This window comes from Amblyraja radiata, chromosome 31 (genome assembly GCF_010909765.2).
Source record: "Amblyraja radiata isolate CabotCenter1 chromosome 31, sAmbRad1.1.pri, whole genome shotgun sequence".
NCBI classification, from domain to species: Eukaryota; Metazoa; Chordata; class Chondrichthyes; order Rajiformes; family Rajidae; genus Amblyraja; species Amblyraja radiata.
Genome location: NC_045986.1, coordinates 12,801,406 through 12,814,838, shown reverse-complemented (window position 1 = coordinate 12,814,838; position 13,433 = coordinate 12,801,406). Strand labels below are relative to the sequence as shown.

At 45.8% G+C, this 13,433-nt stretch overlaps 1 protein-coding gene across 8 annotated transcripts in view; it reads right to left on the bottom strand.

Moving 5' to 3' along the window:
* The window catches only part of samd11 (sterile alpha motif domain containing 11), a 244,144-nt gene that overhangs the window by 116,322 nt on the left and 114,389 nt on the right, over positions 1-13,433 (bottom strand). The gene's annotated exons all lie outside the window — the stretch shown is intronic.

Here is a 13,433-nt window from a genome sequence, read left to right as displayed (position 1 = left end):
GGTTTGTCAATTTAAATTGTGAGCTCCCCCTCCCTCCCCCTTGTAGCAATCCAAAATATGGCACGGTGGCGCAGCGGTAGCACGGCTGCCTCACAGCGTTAGTGACCCGGGTTCGATCTTGACTACGTGTGCTTGTCTATACGGGAGTTTACACTCCCTCCACCCCACCCACCCGCACTCTCCCCCCCCTCCACCCCCCTCCACCACCACCGAACACTGATCCAACTGGAGCTTTAATCTACTGCCTATCTCTGCTAATCAGATAAGATGGTGTCAGAAAAATGCCAGACATTAGGCACGTTTTAAGTATTGTCTGTCTGTGGATTTACAACACACACACACACACACACACACACACACACACACACACTCATACACACACACACACACACACACACACACACACGCACGCGCACACACACACACACACACACACACACACACACACACACACACACACACACACACACACACATACACACACACACACACGCACGCACACACACACACACACGCACGCACACACACACATACACACACACACACTCAGACACTCACACACACGCTCACACACACGCTCACACACACACACACACACACAATTTGCCAGACAACAAGACTTCACTTAAACAACTCACCAACCGCCCCCCCCTTCCCTTCCTCCCCCCCACCCCCTCTTCCTTTCCTCCCCCCCACCCCCTCTTCCTTTCCTCCCCCCCACGAGCAAACAGTCTGCTCCGTACTCCAGCCAACAAATCCGTCTCCCAATCAGGACGTCCGCGAGTGTAACCATCCATTAATTCCATAAAGTATCTTAACAAACAAGAAAAATGGCTTGAAGAAAACTCTGCTCAGAAGTGCACATCAAGCAATATTACTCCTATTTTCTCCTGGGCTGGCATGTGACACGTGTTAATGCACATGTAATGCACATGTTAATGCACATGTTTAAGAAGTTTAAGAGATTAATTCAAAGGGAGTTTTTAATCATTGGTAATTATGTTAATCAATAATTAGACACCAGCATAAGAGGATGCATAGAGAAATCTGCTGTTCCGACTCTGACATCTTCAGTTGCACACAAACTAGCCTGATGGGTCTGAAGAAGGGTCTCGACCCGAACCGTCACCCATTCCTTCTCTCCAGAGATGCGGCCTGTCCCGCTGTGTTACTCCAGTTTTTGGCGTCTATCTTCAGATGCACTCATTTCTTTTGTACACGAGAATGTTCCCAGGACTTGAGGGCCTGAGCTGTAGGGAGAGGTTGAGCAGACTAGGACTATATTCCTTGGAGCATCTACACTGGTCCCACCTGCCTGCATTTGGCCCATATCCCTTTAAACCTTTACTACCCATGTACCTATCCAAATCACGGCACGGTGGCGCAGCTGGTAGTGCTACTGCCTCACAGTGCCAGAGCCCCGGGTTCGTTCCAAATTACAGGTGCTGTCTGTACTGTGTTTGTATGCTCTCCCTGTGACTGTGTGGGTTTTCTCCGGGTGCTCCGGTTTCCTCCCGCATCCCAAAGATGTGCGGGTTTGTCGGTTAAATGCTTTCTGTAAAATTGCCCACGGTGTGTGGGAAGCGAGACTGGCCTAACGTAGAACTAGTGTGAATGGGTGATCGACGGTCGGCACAGGCCTGTGGGCCGAAGGGCCTGTTCCCATGCTGTATCTTTCTCCACTTTGCCTTCCTCCAGTTTGCTATCCACCTTCCTCCATGCTCCTTGTCACAAATTCTGGATTAGCGGATTGTGGAAGTACAAATCTCAACACGGAAAACCAGCCTTTCCAGTGAGGAAAAAACTGCAAACCGAGAATACTTCCAAATCGTGTCAAACATTATTCATCATTTTTAGCTGCGTAATTATGGGCTGCACATTCAGGTCACGATGCAGCCACTACGATGAATGACTCTTCAAGTGCAGTCACCACGACAAGTGCGGAAATCTAACTACCATTAACAACAGTAGTTTAAGAAAGAACTGCAGATGCTGGTAAAATCGTAGGTAGACAAAAATGCTGGAGAAACTCAGCGGGCGAGGCAGCATCTACGGAGCGAAGGAATAGGTGACGTTTCGGGTCGAGACCCGAAACGTCACCTATTTCTTCGCTCCGTAGATGCTGCCTCACCGGCTGAGTTTCTCCAGCATTTTTGTCTACTTCCAGATTCAGGGACAGTTTCTTCCCAACTTATCAGGCAACTGAACCATCCCACCACCAACTAACCTACCACCCACCTCATCGAAGACTCGCTGACTATATTTAATCGGACTTTACAGGACTTTATCTATGCTCCATAGATGCTGCCTCGCCCGCTGAGTTTCTCCAGCATTTTTGTCTCCCTACCTTTTGTCTACCTACCATTAGCAACAGGGTCACTCCGTGAAGTGTGGGAAGGAGCTGCAGATGCTGGTTTACAAAGATAGACACAAAGTGCTGGAGTAACTCAGCGGGACAGGCAGCATCTCTGGAGGAAAGGAATAGGTGACTTTTCAGGTCAAGCCCCTTCTTCAGACTTCTTCTTGACCCGAAATGTCACCTGCTCCTTTCCTCCAGAGATGCTGCCTGACCCACTGAGTTACTTGTGTCTGTCTTCAGTCCATCCATGAATCCACACTCACAGAATAGTGTGCACGGTTCAGAGGCCCAGAGACACGGTCTTTAACCATCGCTAACCCAAAGGGCTTTGATGCCTATCGACGGACCGTGGAATTATCCCCTTTATCTTGGCCGACTTCCTCTCACCAATTCGATACTACGTGGCTCGCTGACTGGAGCTACTGATTTACACAGTGGCTGATCTTTAAGTGATCACACGTCTGCCCTCTCATCCCAGAGTTTACTCCTTGCCAGGAACAAGGACCCGAATTCTGCATTCAGTAACTTTCACACCGGCTTAGCAGCAAAGAGAACTTTGGCCACTAATATTACTAAACATGTGCGGGGGCAGCAGTCGAGGCACATGGATAGAATAGGTTCGGAAGGACGACAGATGGCACAATGGGCTAAGTGTTCGGCTGGCAACCTGAAGGTGGCCGGTTCGAATCCCGCTTGGAGTGCATACTGTCGTTGTGTCCTTGGGCAAGACACTTCACCCACCTTTGCCTGTGTGTGAATGTGTGTGAGTGATTGGTGGTGGTCGGAGGGGCCGTAGGCGCAGAATGGCAGCCACGCTTCCGTCAGTCTGCCCCAGGGCAGCTGTGGCTACAGAAGTAGCTTACCACCACCGAGTGTGACTGAGGAGTGAATGAATAATGCGATGTAAAGCGCCTTGAGTATTAGAAAGGCGCTATATAAATCCCATCCATTATTATTATTATTATTATAACGGCCAAACACAGGCAGGTGGGACAAATATAGATTGCTGGCATGGACGACTTGGGCCGAAGGGCCTGTTCCCACACCATATACCTCTACAGGGCAAATGACCCATCATGATCCGCAGCGGTAGAGCTGCTGCCTCACAGCGCCAGAGACCGGGGTTCGATCCTGACTACGGGTGCACGCTCTCCCCCGTGACCGCGTGGGTTTTCTCCGGGCGCTCCGGTTTCTTCCCCCATTCCAAAGACGTGCCGGTTTGTAGGATAATTGGCTTCTGTAAATTGTCCCTCGTGTGTAGGATAGAACTGGTGTACAGGAGATGGCTGGACGACGCAGGCGCTGTGGGCCGAAGGGCCTGTTTCCATGCTGTATCTCTAAAACTGAAACTAAGCCAATATGAAAATAAAATGTACAGGGTTTCATTCCAAGGATGTTTTGGGTTATTGAGTTCACTGAGAATAAATTGTTGGATCCTAATCAATTCAAACCTTCATACAATTTTTTCTTTTCTTCTCTAAATTGATATTGTATCTGGGCAAAAATAAAGGGGGTGAACAGGAGCTGACTACAAGCAATCCTTGTCATTCGACAGATATTGGCACTGGGTAAAATTACGTAGAAACTGCCTGTCTTTACACAGGAGATTTTATTTTAATATCAGTTTTACTTATCCCCCGTCCCTGTGTATCATCCATCTTATTGCCATGGTTGCAAACTTGTCAAAGCACATTTGAATAACAGTGGCATTTTTAAAACCATCCGATTATTTTTATCCTTTGAAATAGCCTAATAATTTCAAATACCAGATTAGTGCAGATTAGATTAAGATGCACAACTGGAAATGACAATCAAAAGAGAACCTAACTCCCAAATGAAATTTAGTACGGCTAGGAAATTAATTATGTTACAAAGCCATTCACTCCAACCACTAAATTCCTCTAGACTTTACCACAAGTGAGCACAGGCACATACTGCCTCCTTATGCCCCTGTCCCACTTAGGAAACCTGAACGGAAACCTCTGGATTACTTTGCGCCCCACCCAAGGTTTCCATGCGGTTCCCGGAGGTTGCAGGTGGTTGCCGGAGGTTGCAGGTAGTGGAAGCAGGTAGGGAGACTGACAAAAACCTCCGGGAACCGCACGGAAACCTTGGGTGGGGCGCAGAGTCTCCAGAGGTTTCCGTTCAGGTTTCCTAAGTGGGACAGGGGCTTACTTTAGACTTTGAGATCACTTGTTCACACTAGTTCTATCTTATCCCACATTCGCATCCACCCCCTGTACATTGGGCAATTTACAGAGGGCCAATGAAGACAAACCCACACGTCTTTAGGATGCGGGAGAAAACCGAAGCATTCAGATGAAAACCATGCGGTCACGGGGTGAACGTGCAAACTCCACACAGACAGCAAATACCCGAGGTATTGAGGTTCAAACTTGAGTCTCTGGCGCCACTATGTCGCCTTGTGAATTTGTAACGAATGTTATGAACATCGTTGGCCAATAACACGTGCCTGTCTGCTTCTGACTGGCAATCGAGGAGTTAAGAAATGCTCTCGGAAATAATGTGGCTCGCCGGAGCCATTGTTATTAATAATCAGCAGATGGACAGGCATTTCAAGGTAATGGTCCTGCCTTTTCAAGCTGTACCTCAACTTCTCATTAATTATATAAAGGATCTTCCTTTATCCAGCAAAAGAAAGCAGCTGGAAAATTGCCATTATCAAGATAATAAAACTGCATTTTCAGTGCCTGAGCTGCAGCTTCATAATCAAACAACTGTGTATAGCATTAGGATCCTCAAATATAACAGCAATAGAGGACAGAACATAGAACAGCGCGGCACAGGAACAGGCCCTTCAGCCCACATTGTCTGCGCTGAACATGACGCCAAATTAAACTCATGTCCTCTTCCCACACATGTTCCATATCCCTCCACTCCCTGTGTATACATTCGAGATTCAAGAGAGTTTATTGTCAAATGTCCCTGATAGGACAATGAAATTCTTGCTTTGCTTCAGCACAACAAAACATAGTAGGCATTGACTACAGAACAGATCAGTGTGTCCATATACCATTATATAAATATATGCACACATGAATAAATAAACTAATCTGATGAAGTGCAAATAACAGATAATGGGCTATTAATGTTCAGAGTTTTGTCTGAGCCAAGTTTAATAGCCCGATGGCTGTGGGGAAGTAGCTATTCCTGAACCTGGTCGTTGCAGTCTTCAGGGTCCTATACCTTCCACCTGAAGGTAGCGGGGAGATGAGTGCTTGTCTCGACCCGAAACGTCACCCATTCCTTCTCTCCAGAGATGCTGCCTGTTTCGAGTTACTCCAGCTTTTAGTGTCAATCTTGTGCCGCTATCTAAAAGTCTCTTAAACGCCACCATCTTATCAGCCTCCATCACCACTCCTGGCAGCGCGTTCCAGGCACCCACCGCACGCGCTCTGCGTGGAAAAATGACCCTGCCTGTCTCCATTAAACTTCGCCCCTCGCTCCTCAAAGCTCCGTGAAAAGTTAAGAGTGGAATCTATTCACGTGCTCTAAGCTAAGCAGAGGGAATACATGCTGAAATGATCTAATCCATGGTGTTGTAGGTACGATCTATTAACACATAGCAGCTCAGTAAACAATTAAATGGAGTTGTGGAAACACAATTCTTCAGCCCACTATATCCACGCCAATTGTCTAGAACACATTTACATTAATCCTACATAATCCTTTTGTTTTTCATTTTCTCCACATTCCCATCAACCTCCTCCCATCCCCCCTCCCCCTCCCCCCCACCAGACTCTATCCTTTATCCCCACACCAGAAACAACACACATGGCAAACCAACCCGCAACCCTTTCGGATGTTGGGAGGAAACCGGAGCACCTGCAGAAAAGCCACGCACTCACAGGGAGAGCATGCAAACTCCACACAGAGAGCACCCTAGGTCAGGATCCAACCCTGGGCTCTGGTGCTGTGAGGCAGCAACTCTGCCAGCTGCACCACCGTGCCACTCAAATACTAGGTATCCCTATAGAAAGATAACACCTTCAAGCAAGGCTAAATCCAGTAGTATTTGTAACAGGGACGTTAGACTGTTATTTCACCATTTATAGTTGGAACATCGACAAGTACCTGTAATATGATGAGATTGATTTAGTTTAGAGATACAGCAAGGAAACAGGCCCTTCGGCCCACAGAGTCCCATTGACCATCGATCACCTGTTCACACTAGTTCTATCGTATCCCCTTTTCTCATCGCCACTCCCCACACACTCGGGGCAATTTACAGGGGAAAATTAACCTACAAACCCGCACGTCTTTGGGATGTGGGAGGAAATCAGAGCACCCGAAGGAAACCCACGCGGTCACAGGGAGAACGTGCAAACTCCACACAGACAGCTCCCGAGGTCAAGATCGAACCCGGGTCTCTGAGGCAGCGACTCTACCGGCTGCGCCACTGTGCCGCCACAATTTTATTACCTGATTAGTACTCTAGTACAGAGATGCGCACCGCATCTACAAGGGTACATGAGCCAACTTGCACAACAAGAGTGAGAATAGCCTACAATCCATTTAATAAAGCGAAAATTAACTTTTTATTGATTTGCAAAACAAAAAGCATAAACGTTTAGTTTAGTTTAGTTTCTCCAACTCGATAATTAAACTGTCTGCTATCTTTGTGGACAAGCGAACTCTCCCCATCTACAACATAAACAGCTGTACACGGTCAGTCTGGCACAATCATACTTGCCTTTGATGCCCATTGTACCAAGCCGCACACAAGGTCAGATCGAAGCAACCTTTGCCCAGCTTTGACTGCACAAAATCCTGCAAGCCAGAAACTTTGTGTGGCCCCTTTAAACAGGAGGCGGACAGAGCGACACGCTCGACAAGGGGGAAGAAAATTCCTGCAGAATCTCCTGTCAATGTTACACAGTCCACGCCTAATGTAATGCCGTCTGTCTATCCATTGGAATAACAGGAAGAAAATTGAGCTTTAATTTCCCACTGACAGGGTACAATACTTCATCCTCTGTCAGCATTCTAATCATCTATAACATGATCTGCCCTCTATTGCATATGAATCATACAATAATCTCCAGCTACACAAGCCTTTAAGGAGTGGGAACCACAGCACATTATGTTAATTTACCATACAGTTAAAAGCAGTATACACTGTTTTGCTAAGATGAAAAAAGTAAGCATTTCGAAAGAAGTGACAAAGACCTTATTTTAACACCTTCTACGGTAAATCGTCCAGATGGGATCATTCTTAAGTTCATTGTTATGTACAAAAAATATGCAAAAAATATTCTGAGAGGGGAGGGTGTCGAGAAAATACTAGCAATGCCTAACACATTAAAAATAATTTTTTGCACCTTTGGTAGAAGCAAATAAAAAGTTCCGATATTTAAAAATTAGTGCTTAATAAACTTCCTAAGACTCTGCACTAAGACTAATGAAATTAATCTCCGATTATGATACAGGAACATAGAGCGGAGAGCACAGTGTTAAACTTTACTTTAGACTTTAGAGAGATAGCACAGAAACGTGCCCTTCTGCCCACCGAGTCGCGCCAACCAACGATCACCCCGTAGAATAGCTCTATCCTACACACGAGGGACAATTTACAATTAACCTACAGACCTGTATCTCCTTGTAGTGCAGGAGGAAACCGGAGCACCCGGAGCCAACTCATATAGTCACGGGGAGAATGTACAAACCCCGTACAGATGGCACCCATAGTCAGGATCGAACCCGGGACCCTGGCGCTGTAACGCAGTAGCTCTACTGCCGCACCGCTAGGCCGCACGTTAACATTTCAACCTCAGCGCATATTAGAAGGTATTCATGCAGCAGATAGAAAAAGCTCTACCAGTGATATAGGTACCGATAGTAATATATACTAACCGTATTATTTCCCAGTAATCAAACATTAATACTCCATACGTTTTCTGTGATAGATCACAATCTTGCACAAATCTTGTGACTGCAAAAATAATTTCAACGTACAAGTATAAATCATAAAGACCTACTTTCGTTGAGATTTCAAGCCGGCAATCTCAGGTTCGGAGATGGTGGTTATAAACTCGCCCTTATGGCTTATGACATCATCTGCCCAGCTCAGCGAGATTACTGTCTTGTAATCACACACAGGTAGCCATTATTCTCTATTTAATACAGCTTAGCAAATGATCCAGCAGCTTTTATGCTGGAACAGGGAAGAAAGCTCTTTTCCACTGCTAATTACTTTGTTTAAGGTCCTCTTACTTCAGAATTATTCTTCTCGTGGTCTGTGTTTCAACAACAAAAACAAGACAAAACTCTCCGCCTCCCTCAACACTAAGAGGATGATGTACCGTGAGTTTAGTTTCCTTTAGTTTAGAGATACAGTGCGGAAACAGGCCCTTTGGCCCACCGAGTCCGCACCGACCAGCGAATCCCGCGCACTTGCACTATGTTACACACACTGGGGACAATTTACAATTTCTTTTACCAAAGCCAAATTAGCCTACAAACCTATATGTCTTTGGAGTGTGGGAGGAAAGCAGAGCACCCGGAGAAAACCCACACGGTCGCAGGGAGAAGGCACAAATTCCGTATAAACAGTTCCCGTAGTCAGGATCGAACACGGATCTCTGGCGCTGTAAGGCAGCAACTCTACCGCTGCGCCATTGTGCCAAACTTCTCTGTTTTCACAATTCATCAATTGTGATTAGTATTGGTGTCAGAGGTTATGGGGAAAACGCAGGAGAATGGGGTTAGGAGGGAGAGATAGATCTGCCATAATTGAATGCCGGATTAGACTTGATGGGCCGAATGGTCTAATTCTGCTCCTATTACTTCTGACCTTATGATCTTATGATTCCATGCAATGTTGACTTCAAATTTAGACTGGATTCGCCAACTTAGATGGACCTAAAGAGAAAGAAGATGGGACCTCTCCACTGGTCCTGGTCAATATTTGTTCACTCACCAACAACAGCTGGGTAGAACCAACCCATAGCCATCAAACAGTGACAGCATTGAGGGTGATGGAAGTCAGTAGGGCAGAGAGAACTGGAGAGACACCCATGGCTAATTAATCAGCAGGGAAAGAGGGGCGGAACAGACTTGAGTGGGGCTGCACAGTAGAGCTGCTGCCTCACAGTGCCAGAGATCCGGGTTCGGCCCTGACTACGTTCTCCCTGTGGGTTTTCTCCGGGTGCTCCGGTTTCCCCCGACATTCCAAAGTCATGCCCAAAGACGGGTTTGTACGTTAATTGGCCTCTGTAAATTTCCCCAAGAGTGTTGGATAGAACTAGTGTGTGGGTGATCGCAGGTCGGTGTGGATGGGGTGACCTGAAGGGCCTGTTTTCATGCTGTATTTCTAAACTAAAACAGGGTGGCTTTTGTTATAGTCACACGTACCAAGGAACAGGGAAACGCTTTGTTTTGAATGCTATCCAATCGGACCAGTCAACCGTGGCAATGAATTCCACAGATTCACTACCCTCTGGCTAGAAGAATTCCTCCTCATCTCTTTTCTAAAGATACGTCAGTTTATGCTGTGGCTGTGTACTGAGGTACAGTAAAAAGCTTTGTTCAAATCAAATAACACTATACGTAAATACAATCGCCAAACTCAACTTCAATAGGGTAGAGCAAAAAGATACCATGCAGAATATAGTTCTCAACACTGTATCACATGGCACTCCTTCTCTCCAAACCTCCCCCACCCAAGTCGCACTAGCTTCTCATTTTCACCCTACAAACAGCTAACAATGGCTTGCTTCCTTTATCATCCTTACTTTTTTGCATGTATTTCATTCATTGTTCTTTATCACTCCAAATCACCGCCTATATCTCTCGTTTCCCTTTTCCCTAAACCAGTCTGAAGAAGGATCTCGACCTGAAACGTCACCCATTCCTTCTCTCCAGAAATGCTGCCTGTCCCGCTGAGTTACTCCAGCTTTTTCTGTCTATCTTCAGTTTGAACCAGCATCTGCAGTTCCTACCTACACATTGTATCGCACTAGTTCCATAGACAATGTCCAATGTCCACAATGGGGTAGAGGTGAGTCAGACAGTAATGTCCCTGTCCCACTTAGGAAACCTGAACGGAAACCTTTGGTTCCCGGAGGTTTTTGTCAGTCTCCCTACCTGCTTCCACTACCTGCAACCTCCGACAACCACCTGCAACCTCCGGGAACCTACCGCACGGAAACCTTGGGTGGGGCGCAAAGTCTCCTGAGGTTTCCCTTCAGGTTTCCTAAGTGGGACAGGGGGCATAACTTTCTCACGGAAGGACCGTTTAGAAGCTTGATAACAGAGGGGAAGTAGCTGTTCCTGAGTCTGGTGGTGCGCTCTTTAGTAAAATGCACAGTAAACTATTACAAAGACTCCATTGTAAATTCTGTTTACTGCCAATATTGGCTTTGAAGCAACAAGCTTGACTCGTGCTATTTTTTTTTTCTGGATATACTGCAAAAAGGGGGTAAGGTTAAAGCATGACTTTTAAACCAGCATTGCATGCAAGCCACAATAATTATGGACTTTCCAAAGATCGGCTGTTTTTAAGCGTTAGGATTAGCTGCTCCATCACAAGGGTGTTTGCTCAGGCATGAATGACTACCGGCCCGCTAATCAAAAGCTGAACATTTTACTCCATCATCTACTAAAGCCTCTTAGGCAATGTATAACGGGTCATTTCAGAGTAAATTCTGAAAGGCAAACCTCTTAGCAACTTTCCCCAAAGTTCTTGTCCGGTTTCGTTGTGAAACCTGCGATGGCCAGGGGTGACCTATAAACCACAGCTTCCCAAAGGTAAGCCAAGGTCAGGGCGTATGCCTGCAATGGTAACGCTCCAGTGCCTGAGTCAGCGGCAGCTCAAATGAGGTCTGGATCAAACAGATGACCAGCTTAGACAGATAAGTCTTGCTTATCGCCAAGTACAGGGTGGAAACACAGGAGAAAATCTTCATTAATCACATCCTTAGCTGTCAATACCTTCATCCCAGTCAAAGCAAAATAGAACGGTGTCAGTAATAACAGCACGGGGGTCTGTCGGCGAGGGGCTTGAAGGGATTAGGCGTGGAGCAGCCCCGTTTGGATTGCTGGGCGGGCAGGTGGGATGTGGGGGAGAGCGAGCATGGCTACACCGCTGAGAGTGGGGACGGAAGGACGGGGCAAGCTATTGGAGGCAGAACTAGGGCACAAGTGTAGGGCGGCACTGTGGCGCAGTGGCAGAGTTACTGCCTTATAGAGACAGAGACCCGGGTTCGATCCTGACTACGGGTGCTGTCTGTATGGAGTTTGTACGTTCTCCCCGTGACCGTGCGGGTTTTCTCCAGGTGCTTCCGTTTCCTGCCACATCCCAAAGATTTGATCCTGACCTCGGCTGCTGTCCATGTGGGGTTTGCACGCTCTCCCCGTGACCTGGCAGTTTTCTCTATGGTGCTCCAGCTTCCACCCACATCACAATGACGCGCGCGCAGGTTGATGAGTTAATTGGCCACAACAAATGACCCGTACTGTAGGTTGTGGTAGAATTGTAAGGAATGGGGCGAGGTATAGGAAATGTAAGTGGGGAAATGAGATTGCTTGCAGAGACAGCATGGGCTCAATGGGCTGAACAGCCTCTGACTTTGTCATGAGAAAATACAGCAACATTATAATTTGCTTCAAAAAAAAAGCTCAATCCCATTCCCATCTTCTTTTGTATTAGGACCTTAAACCTGTGTTTCTAGGCCAATGAACCATCTCCTAATGGGAATATTTTCCCTCTGCTCAGCCTCTCTAAAACAGACCTCATTGTGTCTACCTCTGTCATATCTTCTCTCATTCTTCTGTCGTACAAGTAGACCAGCCTCAGCTTCGTTTGTAGGGCACTGATCCCTGGAATGATCTTTACCAGGCATCCTCTATCTCCCACTGTCCCCTAGGGCGGCACGGTGGCACAGCGATAGAGTTGCTGCCTTACAGTAGGTATGTTACTTACCTTCAGCGGCGCTGCAATTCTGCCACTGGCCGTGTGCGCGATTTTGGCGCGTTTGAGGGGGTGGCGGGGTTAAAACGGGGTTTTTCCCCGACCTGGTCCTGAATTATATTTGTTGGAGTGCAAGATGTTGCTAAAGAATCGTTCCTACGGCCGTTCTGTGTGTTTTTAAAAACAAATCACCGACAAGTTAATCGCTGGAATGATTTTAAAATCAGCTTCTGAAGCCGTCAATGCCGACAACGGAGACGGATTTTATGGAGGACCAGGTAAAAGAAAGTAGTTTATTTTTATGTATAAAAGTGTTTCTTAAGATGTATTTAATTCACATTTTAAGTTGCGAAACGGTGATTTTTCCCCCCGAAGAACCGGCAGTGTATTTGCTGCCGATATGGGGGACTAAATTCACAGCATCCTGAACGTTTCAAATGGTCCCGTTCCAGAAAATCCCACTCGCAAGCTGATTTAAATGGCCATTAATTTACAGGTATTAAACATTAAATTCCTTCCATTTGGCCTATAAACCCATGACAATGAGATTTAAAAATTATGTTATATTCTGAATTTGTGTGTGAATGTTATTTGGACACTTAAGGCTATTTTAAAATGTTAATCTATTCTTAAGAAATGGATAGATGTTTAGATCTAGTAATTGAATTTTGTAATTAGCTACAATTAGGTAACTAACTAATTATATGCTTTAATTTCAAGTCATCTAAGTAAGATTGTTTCATATTTGTTTCAGAATGCTTCAATCTATAATAACTGAAAATTTCTTTCAGTTCTCTTAAATTTTAAGAAAGTTATCGGCTTTTAAATGTTCTCGATCACAGCTTTTGTGTTAAGTCAATGAAAAAGCAATAGGGAACAAGATGTCAATTTCCGAGTATGAAAATGGCCATAACTTTTTTAATACTGAAGATATGAAAGTGAATTAGGTGTTAAATTAAACTTCGTTTTATGCTTTATCTGATGGGATAAATTAAAGACTTGATTTTTTAAATCTCAAAATTTTGTAACATTGCTACTTACAGCCCATGTCCCACTTAGGAAACCTGAACGGAAACCTCTGGAGACTTTGCGCCCCACCCAAGGTTTCCGTGCGGTTCCCAGAGGTTTTTGTCAGTCTCCCTA